Source organism: Pipistrellus hanaki (assembly GCF_964339955.1).
Source record: "Pipistrellus hanaki genome assembly, chromosome: 3".
NCBI lineage: Eukaryota > Metazoa > Chordata > Mammalia > Chiroptera > Vespertilionidae > Pipistrellus > Pipistrellus hanaki.
Window position 1 is genome coordinate 108,798,379 of NC_140505.1, and position 9,921 is coordinate 108,808,299.

The following is a 9,921-nucleotide window of genomic DNA, read 5'->3' on the forward strand; positions in this document are numbered from 1 at the left end:
AGCTTTCATTGATAACAGGCTCAATAAATGTTATTTATTTTCTTATTAAAGGGAGCCATCGCTGACAGCAGTAATGGTTTTTTAAGACCCAGAGCCTCTACCTGACAACCCAGGAGCTGTCCAAGGTGCTAAAATAATGCTCTTCATCACAGGACAATGCCCCTACTGTCTGTCATACTTTTCGCTCCATAAGGGACAAATCCATGGTTATATTTTCCGGCTTTAGTAGTGGTTGGAGAAACTGTTTCTATCTTTGCATTTCCACAATCACCACCCTAGTCCTGTGCTTGGTAACCTCATCGGCTTCATTTTGTGTGACTGAGGTCAACCTCCTAACTGGTCTCTCTACCTTTGGACCATTTGATTGACCAAAATTCACATATGTTCACATTATCCTTCTCCAAATCTATCTTTATATCAAGTCATGAACTTACTTACTAATTCACAAGACATTTCAAAATAATAGAAGCAACTCAAATGGCAATAGGAGGAGATGTTTAAATGATAATATACCTAAGAGAAATGTACATTAAGAAGCCAATAAAAATAATTATTAAGGCCATAAAAAATATAGAAAATAATCTGTTGAGGGGAAATAGCAGACTAAAAAATGTTTTTTTAAAAACAGGCTTAATTCTCTTCAACTTTTCTTGTATAAAACTATGTGTGGCCACAGTTGGATGTGGGTCCTCTGCATGGAGATTCTGATGTGGGTCTTTAGAGGATGGTCAGTGAATTATTGATATGGAGACTTTGTGGGCACAGCCTCTTTCCAGAGGTCAGGGGTGAGGCAGAAGAAAGTCTTGAAGATGGCATCAAAGGAGGCTGTGGCCAAGTTTCCTGGAGTGGCAGTGCAGCTCCTGTCCAAGGTGCAGCTGTCCTCAATGCCATTTTTCAGCAGCAGCTTCATGGGACTAGGGGCTATGACAATGACAATGCCTCTGGGGACAAAGCCACCAGCAGAGAGCAACATTGCCCAGTCACTCTACAAGGGATAGTGTGGGGCTTGCTGATCTTGTTCCCTCGATCGTCTGGCCACACAAGGACTACGAAGAACTTGGTAAGCATCATGGCCCCACGGATGGCAGTAGCTACTTCCCTGTGGCATGTAACACCCTGACCCATATGTCCATTGTCATTCCCAATGGTGACAAATGCCTTGAACTTGGTCTGCTGGCCAGCACAAATCTGCTTTTACATGGACATAATCTTCAAAACCTAATCCTTAAGAATACTTCCAGGAAAAAAAAATCAACCATCTCATATTCCTTGATGGGAAGGCAGAAGAGCAAGATCTCTCCCAGGGATTTGATCTTCATGTCCTTGACCCAGCTTGGTGACAGGGATCCATTCCTTTTCCTTGGCCTTGCCTCCGAGAGCTCTGTGGCCTCAGCCCTGGCCCTAACCTAAGCCACAACCTTGGCCCTGAATACCACTGCTAAATCCTCCACAGATATTGCCATGGCTCCCATTCCAGGGCCCCTATGGTCCTGTGGGCTCTCTCGCTGCACTAGCATCAGCTGCCATTGATGTTTCCTCAGAGAAGCCACAATATGGTTTTAACAACATTCGTTCAATTACTAAACATGTATTGAGTACCTATTTTGTGATAGGCCTTAGAGATGTAAGAATTATTAAGGGAGTCCCTTCTTTAAAGAAGGTCAGTGTCTAACAGGACAGATAATAGTGTAAACAGATTGCAAACAGAAGTGCATTTGGACAAAGAGTAGGAAGAAATATGGAAATAACATTAGGGGTGAATGTGTAAATTTTGTTTTTTAAATATCTGTTAGGAAGTGAACTCTACACAGATCCTCAGAGGAGAGAGCAGAATCAAATTCCTCTGACACAGGCAACAAGTAAACTCTTTTCTACTCCACCCCTGCACCTTCAGGCCACCTACAAAAAAAAGGGGTGGGTGAGTAATGGAGTGCCCAATCCCAGGTGTGGCTCAGAGAAGGCAAATAGGCCTTGCCAAGGGCAAGAGGGGGAAAAATGGCATAGCAATCTCACAGGCTTTCTACAACAAAATAAGTGCATATTTTCAAGTGACTGTAAGCATCATGGCCAATGCAATAAAAACATTGGAGGGAATGTGTATAATGGTACCCTGAGGAGTATCCAGCCCCTCATTAGCTGTCCACCAGTCATGTGCCCCAGGACTCCCTAGAAGACCTGATCTTTTTGTTACCGAACCAGGGTTTGTTGCCCACAAGCAAAGAAGCCAGTACTATGACATTCTCAATACTTTTGAGAAAAAAGAGCAATTTATTTAATTCTGAGTCTGTTTGCAGGATACAGATGGCAACTCTCAATCTGGGTTTTGTGGTGGGTTTCAAAGGGTTAGGGGAAACAGCTATGTGGAAGCTCTGGTGGGGCAAGTTTTACTGGAGAAACTTGGAGCTTGGCCATTCATGGTAAAGGGCTTCAGTGCCAGATCTTCCTGGACAATAGACCCTTTGCTTCTAAAAGGGCTCTGGTGCTCAAGTTCCAGTTATATCCCTGTCCTCTGGTTGGGGTGGAGGGAGGAGAGAGAAGAGAAGGGTGGGAAGAGAGGGGAGGGAAAAGGAGGGGTGAAACTTTGGTTCTGGATTAAGTTGCAGGTGAAAGCTTTCCCCTTTGTGCATGCTTTGAATGCATGGCTTGTGATTTTGGTCTGTTGTCTCTAAAAAGCAACTCAGCATCTTATTAGCACCATTTGAGCTAGTTCCACGGCTACATTACTGTAGCCCAGCCAGCTGGTATGGCTCAGTGCTTGAACGTCCACCGATTCCTGGTCAAGGCACATGCCAGGTTGCAGGCTCAATCCCCAGTGAGAGGCATGCAGGAGGCAGTCAATCAATGATTCTCCCTCATCATTGATGTTTCAATCTCTCTCTCACCCTCTCTTTTCCTCTCTGAAATCAATAAAAATATATTTTAAAAAAGATTATTCACTCTTTTAATTCAAATCTTCTATTCTTTTTAAGCTAATTAGTCATCTTCTTTGAGAACTATTTCTTAGTTGACCCCATTCTATTTTAGAATAAGTATTTGAAAGTCAGTTTTATTAGATATAAAATTCTTGGCTCACATTGCCACTACTCTGAAGAAGTTCCAGAGAGAGTAGAGACTATGATACATTAGCACCCACGTGTTATTATTTAATCTCATAGACTCTGGAGTCAGACAAATTTGGGTTAGAGCTGCTTCACTTAGTAGCCATGCAATTTCTGGAAAGTGTTTATCTAGATAAATCTTAGTTTCCTAATCTATTACATGGAAATAATAACACCTGGTAAAAGTGTAATAGTTTTGTGAGGGTGAAACAGATTGACACATGAAAAAGAACTTGTCACAGTGCCCAGGAAATATAAAGTGCTCAATACATATAGTTAAGGCAATTTTGTTTCCTTGATATTATTCTTGATCTATTTCAGGGAAATATAAATTGATTCAACCAATAACATATGCCCCCCATAGTAGGTATTTAACAGATGCCTTGTGAAGAGCTATAATTTAAGAACATGATAAAGAAAACCAGTATTTTATTACTAATGCATCTCCAAATGGAAGATGACAGACTGGTAAGAAATTATGCTAATTGGTAACATTTCTTATCTACAAAAGGCAGACTAAATTATTCATTTCTGCTTTACTATTTATGTCAAATTATAAATTGGTTTGGTTTTGTTCAGTTTTATCAAATGTCTATCTATGTTAATAATTAATGAAATAAGTTAGTTTGGCCTTCTGATCCCAGTATATTTAAGATGGAAACCTATGAATCTGGCCTGAAGATCAAGAGGATTGAATATAACTGTTGTTTATAACTGGTGGAGATATTGTTACACAATTAAGAAAAAAGAAAAAAAGCATACTATGTTCTCAACTATTATGAGGGTTTTAAGGAAACAGAAATAACATGTGTGATTTTAGATGGCTAAAGGAGGTATGATAATATGAAACAGAGATATCACTCATCATTAAACAATTTGAAGATCCTTTTAACATAAGAAAGAGATAAGAACCCTCCTCCTCATTGCCCTCCCAAAAACAGGAAATCTAATTCAATCTAGTTTCACTTTTAAATTGGTTCTTCAAGTTAGTTAATGGTAGCATTGACAACATGGGGATTTCCATAGATGAGCATATGACTGTCTTCCATTACATCTGATGTGTTGTCATTTATTTGGTACAGTTCAATAATTGTCTTGGTTTCTGAGGGGAGTTTAAAAATTATTTGGGCTAACTAATACTTGAAGATCGCCCTAACAATTACTTAACTGAAACTATCCCCTTCACACTAAGGGTCTTATTCAAGTTTAGCAAAAACAAACAAAAAACAAAACAAAAAAACAACAACAGTAGTTTAATTAGATATTGTATTCACAGAGCAAAAATTTTTTAATTAGGAAGTAGTGTTGTAGAAACAGCATAAGTAGCATAAAACAAGAGGCTGTGGTAAATATATTACATAAACCAATGAAGTACTAAGATTTCCTACAATGCTGAGCACAAAATATTCATATGGTAATGCTCTAAAGCAAGAATTTTACTTCTGTTCAGGTCTTTAACACATCTTTTTAGTCCAACTTTTCATTTTACAGATGAAAATGATAAGCTAGGGCCTAGGGATGGGAAGCTACTAATTTGACCTATGACAAGAGCTCAAAATTTTACTTTCAGTAACACCTTTTCACAGCTGCACCTTTTATATGAATCAGAGCACAGGAGGGCAGTAAAACATAGAAATGAAGTGAGTGGACCCTGGAGTCAAACTACCTGAGTTCAATCCTGGCTGTGCCACTAACAAGCTGTGTGACCTTGGGCAAATTACCTACCATCTCTGAGCTTTATATCTCCTGAAAAAACCGTAGAATTATACTACTCACTTAATAGGATTTGTGGATTTAAAGTGATAACAGGTAAAGCCCCTGGTGCATAAGTAAGTACATTTAATAAAATTATTTCCCCAAAGGCAAAACATTGAAGAGCAATCTGAAGAGTTTTCTGCCAGAGAAGGAATAAAAAAACACACACACCACTGTATGCATATCTTAAGTTAAAGTACAAAGGAGTTTTCAGACTTCATTAATTTCCTTCCTTTACCTTTCCTTCTAAGATATGTCACCTCTCCTTTTTATCAGTGCTGGTAGGCACCAAAGAGAAATTCAACACAATGTTTTTATTCATGAGATCATAAACTTAGTCTGTTTGATATTTGGTCTCCATAGAGCTGCTGACACTATATTAGTGTTAGAAAATTATAACAGTATTTCTTTGACAGTGATGATCTGCCAGGATTTCTGGCATTCAAAATCGTCTTCAGAAGTGTTTGCCTTTACATTCCATTGCTGACTGCCTGCTTACCTGTCACAGCCCGGTTTGAAAATGCAAGCGTCCTCCTATGCTTTTCAAAAGATCCTTTTGTAAACAAGGAATATTTTTTTTTCTACATCAAATTCAGGCTCCCTTGAATTCGATGCTCTTTCATTTGCTTTGTTCTGCCCTAGAAGCCAAATAGAGAAAAGTCAGATTTCTGACCTCATGCCATCCTACTCTTGTTCTTGAGGGTTTGGATCCTGCCTTCCCCTGGCTCAAGGATGTTCAGTGTTTCCACGGTCACGATTCCCCCCTCCCTCATCTTCCCAGAAGCATTCGCTTTTGGGGATGGGCTTTCCCTGTTGTTTGGAGAAGCTGGCTTGGGGGCGGGGAGGCTGTTTGCGAAGAGGAAGCCCTGCACGCAGGGGTTTGCCAGGAAGACCTGTGGGTTCCACAGTCCTGGGGTGCAGACCCCTCCCCGCGCTGAGCCTCTGCATCTGGAGAAAACTAGACCATCTCCGCTCCATGAGGCTCTTTCCCCCAGCCCTGAGCTGATCTGTGTTTGCCCTCCTCGCTCTCCCCCCCATCCCACCCCGCCCCTCCCCTCTTAGGAATGCTCAGGGTTGGCATAGGACAATCACAGACTCTACAAAGTAGGGACGGGACACCAGGGGCCCTCCTCCCATACATCTGGGAGAACCGGGGTACTTTTAAGGTCTGCGCTCTCCCACCTCAGTCCCCCAACAATCCTCTCCCGCTCCTGACACTTGGTTACCCTAAAGGTCTGCCGAAATGCTCAACTCCTGCATTCTCCCGCCGAGAGCTGGGGAGGACCGCGGCACCTGGATCCAGCTCCTCTGGGGCGGGAAGGGAGGGTGAAGCGGCCTAGGAGGTGGGGACGCTCCCGTTCGATCAGGTCCCGGAGCGGGGAGGTCCCCTCGGCCCGCGCCCCGCCCCCGCGGAGGCCGCAGCCCGCTCGCCGGCCGCGGCGCACGCGTGTGCGGGCGGGGGCAGCGGCTCCCCGGCGCCCTCCGCTCCGCCCGCGCGTCCGTCCGCCTCTCCCGAGCCCAGCCCGGACGGCCCGGCGCCATGCGGAGGGTGAGTGCGCGGCGGCCCCCGAGGCGCGAGGGAGCTGGCGGGCCGGGAGCATCGCGGGGAGCTGGGCGGGAAGGGCTCTGGGCGGGGGCGAGGGGTCTCGCAGGCCGCGCAGTAGCCGAGGAGGAGGGGCGCCTCTCGGCGACACGAGGATTGGGGGGTACCCAATCCTCGCCTTAGCGCCCTCGGCCCCGCGCTCCCTGATGTGGCGTAGCCACGTCGGGGCTCCCTGCCCGCGCACCCCTTGGGGCTATTCCCAGCGCTCCCCCACCCCCGTTTTTAGGGGAGCCCCTTCCCGAGCGCCCCGCACGCGCGCTCGGCTCATTCCGCCGCGGCGTTCAGCTGCTCAGCCCCTCGCTCCATCGGTGCTCCAGGGAACGGAGCCGCGGGGCGTCGGTGGGGCTCCCTCGGCGCGCACTCCGGGGGGGAGGGGGGGCGCTACCACGCCTGGGTGGGTGTGTGTGAGTTTGTTTCGGGGAGGGGATCCTCAGCCCTGGCTTCTGGCGTTTGGAAGGCGCGAGGGAGTGTGAACTCAAGTTCCCTCCAATCCCCCCAGCGAGCTAGGCGTTCCCCACCGACGGGCACCGCGCCGAGTCCTGGAGGCGGCGCCCTCCGCCGGGGCTGCATCCTGAAGCAGGTGCGGGGGTCCTAGCGCGCACCCCGCCTCCTGCAGCAGCGCTCTGTGTGGGAAAATTCCAGTCTGCAGGCTGAACTGCAGGGTTTATTCCACCTCAGGGGTTGGAGCTCCTTACTGCCAGCCACAGGAGCAGGCACGCAGGCCCTGCGCAGCTCCTCTTACCTGTCTGGTGGAGCTCATCCCCTGGAAAGTGTTGGTCCCAGCGTGCTGTCTGCATCCAAACCTTGGAGATAAAGGCGGTTTTACTCCAACGCAGGATCTCCGCACTTGCAGGGGAGAAGGGAAGTAGAGGAAACTTAAGGAAATCCACGTAGACATTTTCCCAGACCTAAGGCCAACTCCGTGACAGTTGAGGCATCCCGGAGGCGTCCAGGAAAGAGTGTTGGTTGTGTGTTTTCTGAAGAGAGAAGGGTGAGAAGAAATGGTAAAAACAGAATAAGACTTTTCACTAGAGCCTTTGGATTTCTCTGGTTGCACTTTGGAGTTGCCTTGTTGCTAAATTACCTATGTATCCATTACATTGGTCATCTGAGCGGTCCTTTCACAGATTTCCTCTCAGCTGCTAGGCTGCTTCAGGGCGGGCTCTGGCCTCTGGTTTTGCAGGTGATGCCGGAATTAAGTCTTCTGTAAGCATCTGTGTATATGTGAGGGGTGGGGAAATGGTATTTGGGAGGTTTGTAGAACAAGGATGAATTGGCCCCGGCTGCCTCTGGAAAGTCTGCTTGTGAGCTGACATGGAAATTTACCTGGCTTACCTTTTGGACTTAGTCCAAACCTGCTCAGGTGTTTCTGGGGAGGACAGGATTCCAGCCTGGCTGACCGGCTAGTTTGAATGCCTGCCATTGGTTGAAGCAGCAGAAATGGAAACTGGCGGGGTAGCTTGTTTGAACTCCAAATTCAGGGGTCAGCAACCTCCTTTTACCCTCAATGCCACCGGGTAAGTAAGGAAAGCAGCTGAGATGGAATCTGTAGGCTTATGTAAGGTGTGTTAGAGGGAGAATCAAGATTTGGAGACAGCCGAAACTGGTTTGGCTCAGTGGATAGAGCATCGGTCTCCGGGCTGAAAGGTCCCAGGTTGGATTCAGGTCAAGGGCATGTACATTGGTTGCGGGCACATAGGGGATGTGCAAGAAACAGCTGGTCAATGTTTCTCTCTCATCAATGTTTCTAGCTCTCTATCCCTCTCCCTTACTCTCTGTAAAAAATCAATAAAATTCAAAAAAAAGAAAAATATTTGGAGACAGATACAGATTTGCTTCCAGACCACCGTAGTAAAGTGAGATCCCAATAAAGCAAGTCATAACTTTTTCCCAGTGGAGGGTCTTGCCTTCAGTTTCAGTGAAGCACAGTACAAGGAGGCCTGTCGGTATCTTAAAGTGTGATTTGCATACTACTTGCTTTAAGATGGAAGAGATGGATGCCTGCTAGAAATGCAGATTCCTTAGCTCTACTTCGGGCCTATTCAATCAGAATCTCTGGGACTAGAGCTCAGCAATTTGGTTTTAAACATCCACCACCACTACTATAAGGATTTGTAGTAAGCACCTACTAAGTGTAGGCACTGTGTTAAGCACTAGGAGTACAGTGGGGAGATGACAGCCAAGAACCTGTTCTCTTGGAGGCTACATGCTAGTTGACAAATTAGACAATAAAGTAAACAAATAGGCCCTGGCTGGGTAGTTCAGTTGGTTAGAGCATTCTCCCCATGTACCAGGGGTCGGGACATCTGGCCCGTGGGCCATATAAGGCCTGTGAAATCACTTGGTCAGGCCCTGCCAATGCATTAAGGGTGAGTCAATTAAATGTTTGACCAAATATAGCGGGCTAATTTTTTTTTTAAAGCAGGCTAATTTTTAGGTTGATAATTTTGTATGGCCCGTGAATGATGTTATAAATACCCAAATGGCCATTGGCAGAAAAAAGGTTCCCCACCCTTGCCATACACCAAGGTTACTTATGGGTTTGATCCCCTATCAGGGCATGTCCAAGAATCAGTCAGTGAATGCATAAATAAGTGAAACAACAAATATCTCTCCCTCTCTCCCTTTCTCTTCCTCTCCTCTCCTCTCCTCTCCTCTCCTCTCCTCTCCTCTCCTCTCCTCTCCTCTCCTCTCCTCTCCCCCTCTTTCCCTTCTACAGAGGAGTGTAATGATGTGATCTGGTTTACTTTTTTGAACATTATCTTGGCTATTGTATATGAAATGGGTTATGGAAAGTGGTGGTAGTAATAAGGGAGAGAGTCCCCTTTTCTGTGCAGGGGTGATGAAAGACAGGTGGAGAGATAGGATGTATTTCAAAGATAGAGTCAACTGAACTTGCTGATGTGAGAGGTAGGAATCCTCTAATGTACACCTAAGGTTGCCATGTGTTTGTGTGTGCGTGTGTGAGAGAGAAGTGGGGGGGAGGGGGGGGCGCAATCTTCTGTATACCTGGTACTGTGGTATATGTACTAAGAGTCCTTTCAAAGGTTATGTTGCTCAAGGCCACTCAGCTAAGTTTTGGAGCTGGGATTTGTACCTGGGTTTGTCTGACTCCAAGGCCCTGGCTCTTGCCATTATACTGTGCTGCCTACGAACTGTGGGAGGAGACTCACATGGTGCATTACCACTTTGCCCAGCGCTTTGAGCTTCATGGCATGACCACCAGAGAATCCATGTGCTGGATTCTTCTTTACCCTCTTCACATAGCTAGTTAATGTTTTGTTCTTTATTATTCCATTCAAAATGAACTCTTTCTATGCAGAGCCATAAGTGTCAGAGGGTTAGTTATCTTTTAAAAAGGCTTGTATTGAAAGAGAAACCACACACACACACACACACACACAAAACAAACAAACCAACCAACCAACCAACAAACAAACAAAACCTGAATAGCCACAGCAACTT

General features: G+C 45.8%; 1 pseudogene across 1 annotated transcript; it reads right to left on the bottom strand.

Moving 5' to 3' along the window:
* Nucleotides 1–736: 736 nt before the first annotated feature.
* LOC311618630 (small ribosomal subunit protein uS5-like) lies at nt 737–9,668 on the bottom strand (annotated as a pseudogene). Its single transcript has 2 exons — nt 9,630–9,668; nt 737–1,406 (listed from the first exon to the last, which is right to left on the bottom strand). The product of its transcript is annotated as a small ribosomal subunit protein uS5-like (transcript).
* Between the last annotated feature and the right edge of the window lie 253 nt (nt 9,669–9,921).